At 38.2% G+C, this 16674-nt stretch overlaps 1 protein-coding gene and 1 non-coding gene across 4 annotated transcripts in view; one reads left to right on the top strand and one right to left on the bottom strand.

The window, feature by feature from the left end:
- MICU1 (mitochondrial calcium uptake 1) overlaps nt 1-16255 on the bottom strand; it is a 223996-nt gene extending 207741 nt beyond the window's left edge. For 2 of the 3 annotated variants that reach the window (XM_059054212.2, XM_067025421.1), the window contains exon 1: nt 16107-16231. The gene's annotated coding sequence lies outside the window, so the exon portion shown is untranslated. Of the gene's footprint in view, nt 1-16106 lie in introns of all 3 variants that reach the window. The other variant, XM_059054213.2, reaches the window with a different exon arrangement.
- Nucleotides 1077-1182, top strand: LOC131751759 (U6 spliceosomal RNA). Its single transcript, XR_009334316.1, has one exon. It is a non-coding gene; the product is annotated as a U6 spliceosomal RNA (small nuclear RNA).
- Nucleotides 16256-16674: the final 419 nt, after the last annotated feature.

Genomic DNA, 16674 nt, shown 5'->3' with positions numbered 1-16674 from the left:
GGCTGACAAGATGATCTTCACAAGACCGCTGCACTGTTTTTATCACTGCTGGCAAAGAGTAACCTTGCCACAGCAGGTCTTTGGAGAGTTATTTTAGATCAGCAAAAAGTAGCCTTGCCCAGATTGAACACTCTCAGTAAGTTCTCACAAGTTCTTGGTATTTAAAGTTTAAATGTTCATTACAACATAGTCACTCCTCCATATGTTCACATCAACAAGCACTTAGTAGCACAACAACTTTGATGATATCATCTTGACACAGCCTTCCCAATGTAAACAAATTCACCCTTAGATCAAAACAACTTCACGTAAGCCATAAACAAGTAGGTATGAAATCACAACAAACCAACACACAACAAGCTGTGTGATCAAAGAAGGGCACATCGGGGACTTCTGGGGTGATGTAAATGTTCTTTTGGGCCTAATATGGCTCACTTTTTTAAATTATTCTTTAAAGTGTACATATCTGTTTCATGCAGTCTTCTTTATGTGCTATATGCCATATCTATATGTGATATATAAAATATAAAATTCTTTTTTAACGATACCTAACCATTCAAAAGCTGATATTAGGTTGAGTTAATCTAACCATACAAGAGAACAAACCTAAATGACCTATGTAAATCTACAACCATATCCTCATTTGTAATTTGCTAACCGTCTAATTCATTCATTGCTAAGTCTCTTTGCTTTGCTCATAAAGCTGTAACATGGAAATGTATAGCAAAAGCAGTGGTTGACTAAACCTAACTTTACAAAAAGCTGAGACTAACCCCAGGAAGAGCACATTTTTTAAAAATAAGGGAAACACAAAATTTTGATCAACAATAATGTATTATATGTACCATAGAACAAAAAATACTTTATGCACGTCCCTATTAAATTAAAAGCTCTAAATCCTACTGTGATATAGAAATATATGAACATAAAATGAAGGAAACAATATTTAATAAGAATGTCACCTTACATTTGCAGAGAACTTTATATTTTAAAATGCTCCAACGAATACTCTCATTTGCACTATACTCAATTTCCAGACATGGAAAACGAGGCACCTGTATTAAAATGTAATAACAGTGCTCGCTTTGGCAGCACATATACTAAAATTGGAACGATACAGAGAAGATTAGCATGGCCCTGCACAAGGATGACATGCAAATTCATGAAGCGTTCCATATTTTTTCTCTGGTGGCGCAGTGGTTGAGAGTCCGCCTGCCGATGCAGGGGACACGGGTTCGTGCCCTGGTCCGGGAAGATCCCACATGCCGCGGAGCGGCTGGGCCCGTGAGCTATGGCCGCTGAGCCTGTGCATCCGGAGTCTGTGCTCCGCAACAGGAGAGGTCACAACAGTGAGACGCCCGCATACCGCAAAAAAAAAAAAAAAAAAAAAAAAAAAGTAGCAACAATTCCATGTCAGAACTCAACTGTGAAGCCATGACATGTTTCTCAGAGTCTCGTTCAACAACAAAGAATCTGTAAGAATAATATACATTTCTGCCAAAGGAAGTCTCTTTCTACATAAATAACAATTTCAGCAGAATTTTCTAGTGTTCACAACAGGCATCTTTATTGATACTCATAACAATCTGTCTATATTTACGTTCTCTCTAGAAACAAACATCCTAGGCTGACAGCTATATTAGATGTTTCACAGGATGTTTTCCTGCCTTTTTTACCTTTACTCCAATTTCTATTTACCCAGGTACTTCTTTTTTGTTAAGACTTTCGCTTACTTACTTGAAGATGTTTTAAACCTTAGGATTTAATTAAAGCAAAAGTAGAACATCACAAATTAAAGTTCTACTAAACATGTAGATAAGTTCGTATTGTTGTATATTCTGTTTTGTTCTGCTTTGTTTAATAAACTGAGGCCCAGAAAGTTAAGTGTCTTACTCAAGGTAATCTAGTTAACTTGACCTCTTACTGGCCATTAATTTTGAAGTCAGCCAGACCTGTGTTTCTGACTTTGGCAACTTTGTACTTCCATAGAACAGGGATACTTACTGCAAAGAGCTATGAGGAGGATTAAATGAGAAAATGCTTGTAAAAAGCTGAGCACAGTAGCAAATTATGAATAAATGTTTGTTTGGAAGGTAATATAAGAGAATGCTGCTAACGGAGATAAATCAAATAAAAACTGTATAGTGTAACATAAATTTCACTAAAATGTTACATAAACATATAACGCCTAAATATTTTCCTTTTAATGCAAACATTTAATTAAAACGCAGAGTAAGACTCTAATCATAAACTTATCTATAATCTATCCTTGCTATCTAATCAAGGAAATGGACATTTTTGTTTCTTTTTTCTAATCTAAATACCATTTCAAATCCATGGAATCACTTTGCCATTTCTAAGAAACCTTGTATTTGACTCAAAACTATCTACTCCAACAAGAAAAAAACAAACAATCCAATTCAAAAATGGGCAAAGGATTTGAATAGACATGTCTCCAAGGAAGATATACAAATGGTCAATAAGTACGTGAAAAGATGCTCAACATTATTAGTCATTAGGTAAATGCAAATCAAAACCACAATTAGATACCACTTTACACCCATGAGGATGGCTATTATCAAAAAAACAAAAGCAGGGCTTCCCTGGTGGCGCAGTGGTTGAGAGTCCGCCTGCCGATGCAGGGGACAGGGGTTCGTGCCCTGGTCCGGGAGGATCCCGCATACTGCGGAGCAGCTGGGCCTGTGAGCCATGGCCGCTGAGCCTGCGTGTCCGGAGCCTGCGCTCTGCAGCAGGAGAGGCCACAGCAGTGACAGGCCCGCGTACCGCAAAAAAAAAAAAAAAAAAAAAAAAGCAAACAAACAAGAAACAGAAAAGAACAAGTGCTGGAGAAAATGTGAAGAAATTGGACCCTTGTACATGGCTGGTAGGAGTGTAAAAGAGTGCAGCCACTATGGAAAACAGTTAACCATAGAATTACCATGTGATCCAGCAACTCCAACCTTAAGTATATATCCACAAGAATTAAAAGCAGAGATTCAGGGACTTCCTGGTGGTCCAGTGCTTAAGAATCTGCCTTCCAATGCAGATGACCAGGTTCGGTCCCTGGTCAGGGAACTAAAATCCCACATGCTGCAGGGCAACTAAGCCCATGCACTGCAGCTACTGAGCCAGTGCACTCCAGAGCCCGCACACCACAACTAGAGAGCCTGCATGCAGCAAGTACTGAGCCTGTGAGCTCTGAGGCCCGTACACCAAAACTAGAGAGAAGCCTGCGCGCACCACGATGAAGAGCTCGCATGCCGCAACGAAAAGATCCTGCATGCTGCAACGAAGACCCGACACAGCCAAATAAATAAATAAATGCAGAGATTCAAATAGATACTTGTATACCAGTGTTCATAGCAACATTATTCACAATAGCCAAAAGGTGGAAATAGCCCAGAAGTCCAACAACAGAAAAACAGATTAAAAAAAAAAATTCTGTGTACATACAATCGATTATTTGGCCTTAAAAAGAAATGAAATTCTGATACATACTACAACATAGCAGTCAGATTCTATTTTTAGCTTTGGGCCCTTTAAATTCCCCTGTACCCCTTATGGCAGCATGTAGTGCAGCTGCAAACGCCTCCAGATCATCATCCACCCTACCCTGCCTGTATGTAAGTTACCCACAACAAACTTCATAAATGTACTTTATGGAGTTACCTGCTTTGTTTTTTGGTCTCAAAGTTCCTTCTCAGTTCAGAAAATATTATTCAATATCTCTGCTTTCCAACATGGGTCAACAGTAGGCTATTAGTAGTTAAGTTTGGGGGGGAGTCAAGAGCTATATGTGGATTTTTGACTGCTCGGCGGGGGTGGGGGTGGGGGGCTGTGTCAGTGCCCCTAACCTCCACCTTGCTCAAGGGTCAAACATAATTACCAACCTACAAAGAGGGAACCAAGAAACTATATACCCAGACCTCACTCTCCTCCCATCCTCTGCCACTGGCCAAACTCTACTGGATACCAGAGCAAATGGAGCTTGCAGCATGTAGTCCATAAAGGTCAGCTTCTTGGAGCACAAGCAGGATGGAGAAGGGTAAAGAGTGAATATAGGGACTTCCCTGGCGGTCCAGTGATTAAGACTACATGCTTCCACTGCAGGGGGAATGGGTTCAATCCCGGGTCAGGGAACTAAGATCCCCACGTGCTGCAGCACAGCTGAAAACAAAAAAAGAGTGAATATAGAGGGGGCAAATGAAGACTATCAAGCACTATATGACATACTACTTTACTTCACATTTCTATTTTATTATACAAAAGGAAGAATTATAATAAACATATTTTTCAGTACAAAGAAGTTGTTCCTGTTGCCACAAAAAGTAAGGAAGTGAATAGGTTAAAGCGAGAAAGGTTTTTTGTTGTTATTTAAAAAGAAAAGAAACGTTCACATTTTTGACAAGAGGATTCAGTACACAGTCTGCCACAATACCCTTGCAAACACAGAGATAAAATATGAAGAAAGAAAAAGGAACAATATACCAGAATATTAGAGCTAAAAGAGACCTTAGAAATTTTCAAATTTTCAGTACAAAAGGAAACAGGCCAGAGAGGATGATTCTTCAAGAAACGTCATCAAAATCATAAAGCTACTTAACAGCAAAGTTGGAAACAGAAATTAGGTCTAGTAACTTCCATAACTCCTTCTCTAATTCTCTTCCCATCATACTTATGCTATTGAAATAAAGCTGGAAATGCTTCACAGTGGGAAAATTAACCAGCAAACAAGTTAAAAAACAATAACCACCACCGAGACTCATAGGTTAGAATACTTCTTATAGTAGTAGAACCCTAGGTTTCCCACAATAACAATATTCTGCCCTCTACCCTCTTAACCAAAAAATGACACTTTGTGAATCTTAATACAGTACACATAGTACCTAGAAGTTGAACAGAGACTTAACCTGAGCTTAAAGAAAATATGCAGTCAGGAAAGAAATTATAAATGAGTTGAGAGCCATTTTCCTATAGAGCATGAAATTAAAACCTCTGGGTTAAATAAGTAATGGGAGTAATCTAAAGCTTTGACAATGGAATTGCTCCTTCAAAAGCTAGGCTATATATGAAGAATGCATACTCCACTGGTCAGGATGAACACAAAAATCACTTCCTAAAAAGGACACTAATTACATACTTATTTTTTTTTAAAAAAAGTAAAAATGGAGTACCTGGAAGACAAAACCCATAAAATCAATTATAAAGAGAAACTAATGAAAACAAAAAAGGAGAGAGAAACTAAGTGTTAAGGATTAAATTATTCATAAAACTAAAAGCAAATTAAAAATGGCTTCTTTTGGGACATCCCTGGTGGTGCAGTGGTTAAAATCTGCCTGCCAATGCAGGTGACACAAGATCGATCCCAGGCCCAGGAAGATCCCACATGCTGCAGAGCAACTAAGCCCATGTGCCACAACTACTGAGCCTGCATTCTAGAGCCCGCATGCCACAACTACTGAAGCCTGTGCACCCTAGTGCCCTCCTGTCACAACTACTGAGCCCGCATGCTGCAACTACTGAAGCCTGTGCGCCTAGAGCCTGTGCTCCGCAACAAGAGAAGCCACCGAAATGAGAAGCCTGCACACTGCAACAAACAGTAGCCCCAAGTCGTTGCAACTAGAGAAAGCCCGTGCACATCAACAAAGACCCAAAGCCAAAGAAAAAAAGTTTCTTTTCCAGAAAAGAAAGATATTAACGGGGCTTCTCTGGTGGTGCAGTGGTTAAGAATCTGCCTGCCAATGCACGGGACATAGGTTTGAGCCCTGGTCCAGGAGGATCCCACATGCCGCGGAGCAACTAAGCCCGTGTGCCACAACTACTGAGCCTATGCTCTAGAGCCTGTGAGCCACAACTACTGAAGCCCACATGCCTAGAGCCTATGTTCCGCGACAAGAGAAGCCACTGCAATGAGAAGCCCACGTGCCACAACGAAGAGTAGCCCCCATCACCACAACTAGAGAAAGCCTGTGCACAGCAACAAAGACCCAACTCAGCCCTAAATAAATAAATAAATAAATAAATAAATAAATATTTTTAAAAAGAAAGATATTAACATCAAACCTTTATAGTTCATTTAAAAACTTTCAAACACTCATAAAATTTCAAAGAATACTATTATGAACACCACAGGTACATTACCTAAATTGAACAATTAACATTTCACCTATTTGCTTCATCTACCTATGTCTATCAGGCTATTTTTAAGGTGGACAACTTCAAAGTTACAGACATTAAAACACTTTAAATATTTCAATAATATTTTCCTAAATAACTACAATACCATTATCACACTTATTCAAATTAATTGCAATTTCCTAATATCTTCTAATAGTAGTATATATTCAAACTTCCACAAAATATATAGCTGATTTTTCAAACTAAGATCCACACAAAAATCATGTATTATCTTTGGTTTTGTTTCTCCAATCTCTCTAATCTAGGATACTTCCTTCATATACAACCTTTTTCTCCCCTGACCACCCTAATCTTATTTTATTAGCTATACATAACATAAAATTTATCCACACCCAATAGAATGGCTATTATATTTTGTTTATTCATTATATGAAAGTGGAATCCTTAGGAAAAAAACAAAAAAAGAAAGTGGAATCCTTGTGCACTGCTAATGGGAATGTAAGATGGTGCAGCCACTACAAAAAACAGTATGGCAATTCCTCAAAAAATTAAACATAGAATTACCATATGATCCAGCAATTCCACTCTGGGGTATATACCCAAAAGAACTGAAAGCAGAGACTTGAACAGGTATTTGTACACCCATGCTTATAGCAGCACTATTAACAGTAGCCAAATGGTGAAAGCAACACAAGTGTCCATCAACATGAATGGATAAACAAAATGTGGTTTATAAACACAATGGAATATTAGCCATAAAAAGGAAGGAAATCCTGACACATGCTCCAACATGTATGAATCTTGATGACATTACACTAAGTGAAATAAGTCAGTCACAAAAAGATAAACACTGTATGATTCTGCTTAGATGAGGCACCTAGAGTAGTAAAAATCACAGAGACAGAAAGTAGAATTGTGGTTGCCAGGGACTGGAAGGAGGGGTATTGGAGAGTTATTTAATGGATGCAGCATTTCACTTCTACATGATGAAAATAGTTCTTGAGATGGATGATAGTGATGGTTTCACAAGAATCTGAATGTACTTAATACTACTGAAGTGTATACTTAAAAAATGGTTAAGATGGTAAATTTTATATTATGTGTATTGTACCACAATTTTTTAAATTGAAGAAAAAGGAAGGAAATTCTGATACATCCTACAACATGCAGACTTAAAGACTTACATTAAGTGAAACAAGCCAATAACAAAAAGATAAATACTATACGATTCCACATATATGACAAACCTACAGTAGTGAAATTCAAAGAAACAGAAAGTAGTATGGTGATGCCAGAGACTGAGGGGAGAAGGAAGTAAAGAGTTATTGTTTAATGGGTATCATTTTCTGTTTGGGAAGAAGAAAAAATTCCAGAAATGAATGGTGGTGATAATTGTACAACAACGCAAATACACTTTATGCCTGCCAATTGAATACTTCTAAATGTTTTTTTAATGGTAATTTTTTAAAAAACAGTGGTAAAATATACATGAAATTTACCATTTTAACCATTTTAAAGCTTATATTAAGTATATTCACCACACTGTGCAATCACAGCACAACCCTAATTTTCTAACAGAACAGGACATCTATATTGCATTTCTCAAATTCTGTATTTATCTAATTGCTTCCTTGTAGAATGGTTTAAATATTTCTCTAGCCCCTTTATTTCCTGTAAACTGGAAGTTACATCTTGACTAAAGTTTTCTTCTCCCATGTCTAATCTGCCATTAATAACATCAAGAGTATCTTTCATCTCAGACATTGTAGTTTCCATCTCTGGAGGTTCAGTTGGGCCTTTTTCATATCTTCCATGTTTCTATTTAAACATTCAATTTTTCTTCTAGTTTCCTGACCATACAGAATACAGTTTTAAAAAACTGTTTTACCATCCCTCTCCAGTAATTCTATCACCTGTGTCCTTCTGTTTCAGTTTTCATTGTTTTTCTTGTCATTAAGAGTCATATATTCCGAGCTGCTCCTTTGCATGCCTAGTAATTTCTGATTGGATGCCAGACACTGTGAATTTTACCTTTTTGGATGCTGGATATTTTTGTATTCCTGAATCTATTCTTGAGCTTAGTTCTACGACATGAATACATTACTTGGAAACAGTTTGACTATTTCAGGTCTTGCTTTTAAGTTTTCTGGCTGGGTCAGAGCAGTGTTTAAGGCTAATTTACCCCACTGTGGTTTGGCTTTCTGTAGCTTGTTACCAATAGTTAACCTTGATCCAAGAATATTAAATGCAAAATTCCAGAAATAAACAATTCATAAGTTTTAAACTGTGCTATTCTGAGTAGCCTGATGAAATCTCACACTGTCCCGCTCCGTGCCCTATCCCCTGTCCCGCCTGCCCCCCGTATGAATCGTCCCTTTGTCCATCATATTCATGCTTTATATACTACTCACCAGTTAGTATATACAGGCTTTGGTACTCCCCAGTTTCAGGCATCCACTGGGGATCTTCGAATGTATCACCCACAGATAAGGGGAGACTACTGTACTCCACCTGGTGACCTGTTAAAATATATTCCACTCTGGCTGGTAGGAAAAAACACTATCCCTGCCTTTGTTCGCTCTTTTCAGGTAGTTCTTTTCCTAGCCTCAGGTAGTTTCCTCACATGTAGTCACTGATCAATTCTCAGCTGAATACATGAGGGTTCTCCCTCCTTCTGGCTCTCTCATCTCTAGCATTCTGCCCAGCAAACTCCAGCTGTCTTGGCCTCCCCAGACTCTCTCAATTCAGGAAGACCACTGTGCTCTGCCTGGGTTCGCCCTCCCTACTCTGCAGCTGGGAAATGCTCTCCAGGCAGCAAGCCAGAACAATCATAGAGCTCACGTCATTTGTTTCCCATCTCTCGGGGATCACTCTCCTTTGCTGCACAACGTCCAAAATCCAGGAAACAACTGTTTTGTATATTTTGTCTCCCCTTTTAGTGGCTCCAGGTGGGAGGGTAAATATGGTCCCTGTTATTCCTTCTTCACAGGAAATGGGAGTTAAGTTCACTTTTTCTGTCCCTTTTATTCCTCATTGTCTTTGTAAATTATTTTAAAGCAACTCTCAGACATAGTATCATTTCACTGCTATATAGTTTAGTATGCCTCTCCAAAAATATGGACTTTATTTCTACATAAACATGTCACTGTTATACCTAACAAATTTAACAATAATTCCCTGGTATCATCTAATGTCTAGTCCATATTCCAATTTCCCCAACTTTTCAAAAAAATTCTTTTCTTTGTAAACAACTGGTTGTTCAAATTCTCTTTAATGCTAGCATCTAATGAACACTATTCTGTGAGGGATCCTATGCTAAATGTTTGATATCCATTACCTTATTTAATCCTCAATAACCATGAGCTAAGTATTATTATCACTTCTATTTTACTGAGAAGGACACCAAAGCTCAACACTTTTAAGAAATTTGCCAGTGGATGGCAGGGGAGGGTTTCTCTGATCCCAAGGCCATTGCTCTTAACCATTATGCTTCATTACCATCTCAGGAATTATGAGGATAGAAAGTCAGATGATATCAATGCTTAAGTTGATAATCAAATTCTGAAACAACTTAATTTAAATGTTATCATAGATCAAAGACCCAAGAAAATTAGCAATGCTTCTTTATTTGAAATACATTACAATAGAATCTACTTGATCATTTTTAAAAATACAATTTCCAAATCTAAAAGTAAGTTTTATTTGAACAAGGAACATGATTGAAATACAAATTAACTATCATCTGAAACTAGCAAATGTAGATGTAAGTGTATTTATAATAATCCACAATTCTGTCAAATAGAATGTGTTGGGATGATAGAAATGTTTCATATCTGTACCGTTCAACACAGTAAACCACTAAAACAACCCAATCAAAAAATGGGAGGAAGACCTAAATAGACATTTCTCCAAAGAAGACATACAGATGGCCAAGAGGCACATGAAAAGATGCTCAACATCACTAATTATTAAAGAAATGCAAATCGGGCTTCCCTGGTAGCGCAGTGGTTGAGAATCCGCCTACCGATGCAGGGGTCACGGACGGGTTCGTGCCCCGGTCCGGGAAGATCCCACATGCCGCGGAGCGGCTGGGCCTGTGAGCCATGGCCGCTGAGCCTGCGTGTCCGGAATCTATGCTCCGCGACGGGAGAGGCCACAACAGTGAGAGGCCCGCGTACCACAAAAAAAAAAAAAAAGAAAGAAAGAAAAAGAAATGCAAATCAAAACTACAATGAGGTATCACCTCACACCTGTCAGAATGGCCATCATCAAAAAATCTACAAATAAGAAATGCTGGAGAGGGTGTGGAGAAACGGGAACCCTCCTGCACTGTTGGTGGGAATGTAAATGATACAGCCACTATGGAGAACAGTATGGAGGTTCCTTGAAAAACTAAAAATAGAATTATCATATGACCCAGCAATCCCACTACTGGGCATATACCCAGAGAAAACCATAACTCAAAAAGACACATGTACCCCAATGTTCACTGCAGCACTATTTACAATAGCCAGGTCATTGAAGCAACCTAAATGCCCATCGACAGACGAATGGATAAAGAAGATGTGGTACATATAAACAATGGAATATTACTCAGCCATAAAACGGAACGAAATTGGGTCATTTGTAGAGATGTGGATGGACCTAGAGACCGTCATACAGAGTAAGTCAGAAAGAGAAAAACAAATATCATATATTAACGCATATATGTGGAATCTACAAGAATGGTACAGATGAACCTGTCTGCAAGGCAGAAATAGAGACACAGACGTAGAGAACAAACGTATGGACACCAAAGGGGGAATGGGGCGGTGGGATGAATTGGGAGATTGGGATTGACATATATACACTAACTAATATGTATAAAACAGATAACGAATGAGAACCTGTTGTATAGCACAGGAAACTCTACTTCACTATACAGTAGAAACTAACACAACATTGTAAAACAACTATACCCCAATTACCTAAAGTCACCACAAATTCTGATCTGAACTTCCAAGGTGCTCAGTGCTTAGCTCCCCTTGTATAGTGAAGGAACATGCTATCTTCCACTTACTGAGCTTTACTGAGCTCCAAGTTTGTGTAAAATTCACTCAATACATTCCCCCAGCCTGACAGTTATACTTGGAGGAGGCAATCTTTACTTTTTATGTTTTTTTCATTGAAGTATAGTTAATTTACAGAGTTGTGTTAGTTTCAAGTATACAGCAAAGTGATTCAGTTATACACATATATATGTCTCTCTCTCTCTCTCTCTCTCTCTCTCTATATATATATATATATATATATATGTATATATTCTTTTTCAGATTCTTTTCCACTTTAGGTTTTTACAAGATATTGAGTATAGTTTCCTGTGCTATATAGTATGTCCTTGTTGTTTACCTATTTTATATATTGTAGTGTATATATGTTAATTCCAAACGCCTAATTTATCTCTCCCCTGCCCCAGCCCCACTATCCCCTTTGATAACCATAAGTTTGTTTTCTATGTCTGTGAGTCTGTTTCTGTTTTGTAAATAAGTTCAATTTGTATCATTTTTTCAGATTCTACATATAAGTGATATCATATGTTTGTCTTTCTCTGTCTGACTTACTTCACTTAATATGATAGTCTCTAGGTCCACCAATGGTGCTACAAATGGCATTATTTCATTCTTTTTTATGGCTGAGTAATATTCTATTGTATATATGTACCACATCTTCTTTACCCATTCATCTGTCAATGAACATTTAGGTTGTTTCCATGTCTTGGCTATTGTAAATGGTGCTGCTGTGAACACTGGGGTGCATGTATCTTTTCCAATTAGAGTTTTCATCTTTTCCAGATACATGGCCAGGAGTGGGTTGCAAGATCGTATGGTAACTCTATTTTTAGTTTTTTAAGGAACCTCCACACTGTTCTCCACAGTGGCTGCACCAGTTTACACTCCCACCAACAGTGTAGGAGGGTTCATTTTTCTACGCACCTTCTCCAGCATTTCTTATTTGTAGATTTTTTGATGATGGGCATTCTGACTGGTGTGAGGTGATACCTCATTGTAGTTTTGATTTGCATTTCTTTAATACTTAGTGATATTGAGCATCTTTTCATGTGCCTGTTGGCCATCTGGATGTTTTCTTTGGAGAAATGTCTATTTAGGTCTTCCGCCCATTTTTTTGACTGGGTTGTATTTTTTATATATATCAAGCTGTGTGAGCTTAAGCAATCTTTAAAAACTTAGTCTGCTAATAATTATGTAGTTTAAACAAAGTTTTCTCGTTTATTGCTATATATGCAATATAGAATTTTAAAACCTGCTAAAATCAAGACAAACTGAATAAAGAACAATCTTGCTAATTCTGAAGACACCTATATATTTTAAACTCTCTGGGGCTAAGCATTCTGAAATTGGGAAAATAAACTCTTCTAGACATTATTTTTTGTCATTGTTATTATTAACAATTACATTTAATGAGAATCTACTACATCCTAGGCACTTGGCATATATTAATTAATCTTTACAAGACCCTTATGAGATAGGTATTATCATCTCCACTTGTAAATGAAATAATCTCAAGTTCAGAGAGATTAAGTAACCTGCTCAACATCAAGAAGTGATGGAGTTGGGTTTTAGAATATAGACTTGCCTGTCTAAACTAAAGCCTGTTAGCTAACTGTTAGCCACCAATGTTAGCAATTAAAGTTCAAATGTCCATTGAATCGAGCTACTAACATCTTTTAAATGAAAACAAGAGTAAACAATATGTTGCTTCTATTATATTTTCTCTTAAAACATAATAAACTGTCAGAATAATCCATAAAGATATAAAACCAGACATTAATGTTAACTGTAGTTTTAAAGTTAACACCCAGTGACAACTATTAGTGACAATTATCCTTTATATTTTATACAATGCTCAAAATGAAGTCGTTTCTATGCAGATTTTTGAACACGGAATAATTAAAAGAATCAGCATGTAATCATATTTACTATATACACTTAAATATTTAAAACACTTTTATTTACTGTTTATAAACTACAGTTTATATAATCAAGTTCACCCACAGTACAAAAAATACTTACCAATAATCAATTTTAATAAGCTGGCCAAATATACAATATATTTAAAGTTAGAAAATCTGAATACTCCAGAGCATGAGTACTTATACATGTAATAACAATACAAATAGGTGCAAAGATTTTAAATTTCAAGTTTTATGAATTAATAAAATAATACACATTTAAAAAGGAAAAATCAACATGTAAATTTTAAAATACAATTAATTTATACTGGGAAAGGAAAGTAATTAATTTTTTTAAAACATATGTAAAATTATTTTAATGAACATCTGCTGTTTTTGTCTGTCCAGCAATCTTTCCGCCTTCTCCAGGAAATGATACCTCAATTTTCCTTTAGGAACTGTATGTCACCTACCCTTAATTCATGTGGTTTGAAAATGTATCCCCCTCCACCCCACTCCAGGGTGGGAATAAGATCCAATCCTGGCCACACAAAGCATTCCATCTGTCTGGCCACAGAGATTGCCTCTAAGATGGGCAATGACCCAAGTCAGGCCAAGGAGACTCCCACACAGTAGTTTGGTGTTATCACAGAGAAAGGGAAATCTTCTCTCTTCTGGAGTTTCTGAGGTTGTAGGATGTTAAGCCTAATACTATTAGTACCATTTTTCCCAGGGAGTCTGACTCCAGACTCTACTTTTCCACACTGATTCCCAAAAATGCAAGGGAAACTAATGGCTACCTGGTGGCAGGGAAAAGATAAATCAGGATTTCAACTTTGTGTCATACTTTCTACAATGTTTTTAATTTTCAAAAATAAGCACATATTACTTTTATAATAAGAAATATAAAACATTTAAAAATACTACCCCGGGGCTTCCCTGGTGGCACAGTGGTTGAGAGTCTGCCTGCCGATGCAGGGGACACGGGTTCGTGACCCGGTCCGGGAAGATCCCACATGCCACAGAGAGGCTGGGCCCATGAGCCATGGCCGCTGGGCCTGCGCGTCCGGAGCCTGTGCACCTCAACGGGAGAGGCCATAGCAGTGAGAGGCCCGCATACCACAAAAAAAAAAAAAAAAAAACTACCCCTGTGTTTTCCTCTCAAATATGCTGAGACATCAATATTTCATGTCTTAAAGCATTAATAATTTTCTCGTAATTTACCAAAGTGAGTAAACATCTACTTAAAAAGAATCAGCTTTTTCCCTTGGCACGAAATCAAGCTATTTTCATTTTGAGTGGGGGGAAAAACTGTGATAAACTTTTTTAAAAAATTGTCTCTCTTTTAAAGGAAATAGTAAAAAAAAAACTCTACTCCTTAAGGAAAAAAAATGGTAAACATTCAGCAATTGCTGCAGCCATTGTAAAAATTGCTCAAGAGGGAAAACTAAAGATTGAACGTGGCCAAATTAGGTATAATAACTTTATCAATTACTTTAGTCCTATAATTCTGAATAATATAAAATCTGAAGTGTCAGTTAAATCTTTGTTATAATTATTTTTACATAATATTGCATTATGGGAGAAATTACATACCATCGTTAAATACAGGAAAGTCACTCTCAAAATGCACCCCTTGGAAATGTTAAAAAGTCTACTGAATATAGTAAATGTTCTATAGATTATAAATGAAGATAGCAATACACTCTTTTGTTCTCTTGCTCTTATTAGTTTCTATCACTCTTTCCTTTTCTCCCCAGGCACACAACCAACTCCTGAATCTTTCCTTTTTGTTAGCATTACTTTGTGTCTTATAATCCTCAGTAAGAACACTTAGAGCAGCTGGAGGCCAGAGCCATCTTCTCACAAACAAGTGGCAGTGGGTTCTAAAAATTTTTTAGAATAAGGCAATATTTAACAAGCTCAATACCTTACCCAACGCTAGTAAGATAACGGGTGGTCGAACTGGCCAACACCTGTCTCAAGATGCTGACATTTTATTAATCTGTCATACAGTTTAATGAAACCTAAACTCTCCTACAACTATCAACCCCAAACTGTTTCACTCCTTTCTACTGCTAGATCACTTGCACGTGTAACTCAAAGGAATACTTTAACATATACAAAGGTATACCCAAGAAACTGCCCCCAAACCGATAGACACATCTATTGATACTTATAAAACAGAAATAAAATAGGACTTTCCAGGTATCACAAGGAAAATAAAGTATTTTACTCTAGTCCCTTAACTATAATATGGTTATTCTACTTATATTTACAAATATCTACAATACTTTTTAGGCATCTGAAAGAGAAGATAAAGAAACCATAAACCATAACATAACAGAGATCGCAACCTAAAAAACATTTCGTTTTAAACTCTTTTCCCAACAGTCACACTGAGTCAATAATGCCCGGCTCATTCTCAAAGCATCGTATTGTGGGCCAGGATAGTATGGTGAGAAGAAACTTAACAGAAAATGAAAACTGGTTACGGCACTGGGAAAGATAAAAACTGAACAGTCCAAGAAGCCTGCACTTTGTTATGTTCCTTCAGGTCCCAGTGATTTTTCCACTTCTTTCTTCGTTTCAAAGATTAATACTTCCCCCATCAGAGATCTAACTGTAAACTCTGCACCCACTTCCAATCACATCCACAAATCCCAAGGATGTGTCCCTGGTCACCCGTGAGAAGAGGGACGTCGGCGCTCAAGTGAACCCTGCGGTTGGGAACTCGGTAGTAGAAGTTCTCCTGGGACAGGGAGAAGGGACTGGGTGAGGTGAAGGAAAGCTGAGGAAGGGAAGCAGGCAGGACTAAGGACTGCTCTCAAACCCCTAAACTGAGCACATCAGGGAGAGACAGCTATCCCTCTCGACCAGAGAAGTCGCCTGACCCCAGAGCAGACAGCCGGAAACAGCCGGCCCCGGAGGTCAAGTCCCTAAAGCTGTTTCGCATCCTCTTCCCTTTCGTCTTTCCTAAAAGGCTGTCTCCTCATACCCTTCAGAGTCCAAGACTTACCCGTCCACGCTGGAGCTCCAGCTGCTTCTCCGTCAAAGCCGCCCACCTCTGAAAACCATAGAGACGAATAAACAGGCGAGACCAGCCTCCAGCTCCACCGCCCACCCTCACGTGACTCTCCTAGCCGCTGAGCCTGTCGGGATCGTGGTGAAATGAGTGTGGGAGGGGCACGGAGAAAAAGGAGTGGGGAGAGCCCAGGGAAGCAACCGGCCCCGCCCCGGCCTCGGGCCCCGCCCCATCAGTGTTTAGGCGGGAAGGTGAGAGAGTACCCAGAAGGTCTCTGGCTTTTTCTCTGACGTTTCTCCTCCCCGCCCCCCACACACAAGGGGTACAGGAGTCTTTTAAAGAGATTTATTGTGCCTGCTGCCACCTTGTTGGTACCCTTTTACGTGTTGGCTAAGCAAAAAGGAGTCAGTGAAAAGGAAATTGGACCACAGTGAGTTGGGAATTGTTCTCTCCGAACTGCATCTATGAGATTTAGGCGTCTGACAAAATTTGCCTATTTTTTGACCTTGAAGCTTTTTCCAATTTAGAAACCGCCTCACCGCTTCCTCTACTGTGAGGTTTC

This window comes from Kogia breviceps, chromosome 2, assembly GCF_026419965.1.
Source record: "Kogia breviceps isolate mKogBre1 chromosome 2, mKogBre1 haplotype 1, whole genome shotgun sequence".
In the NCBI taxonomy this organism is placed as follows: Eukaryota; Metazoa; Chordata; class Mammalia; order Artiodactyla; family Physeteridae; genus Kogia; species Kogia breviceps.
This window is presented reverse-complemented; position numbering and strand designations above follow the sequence as displayed.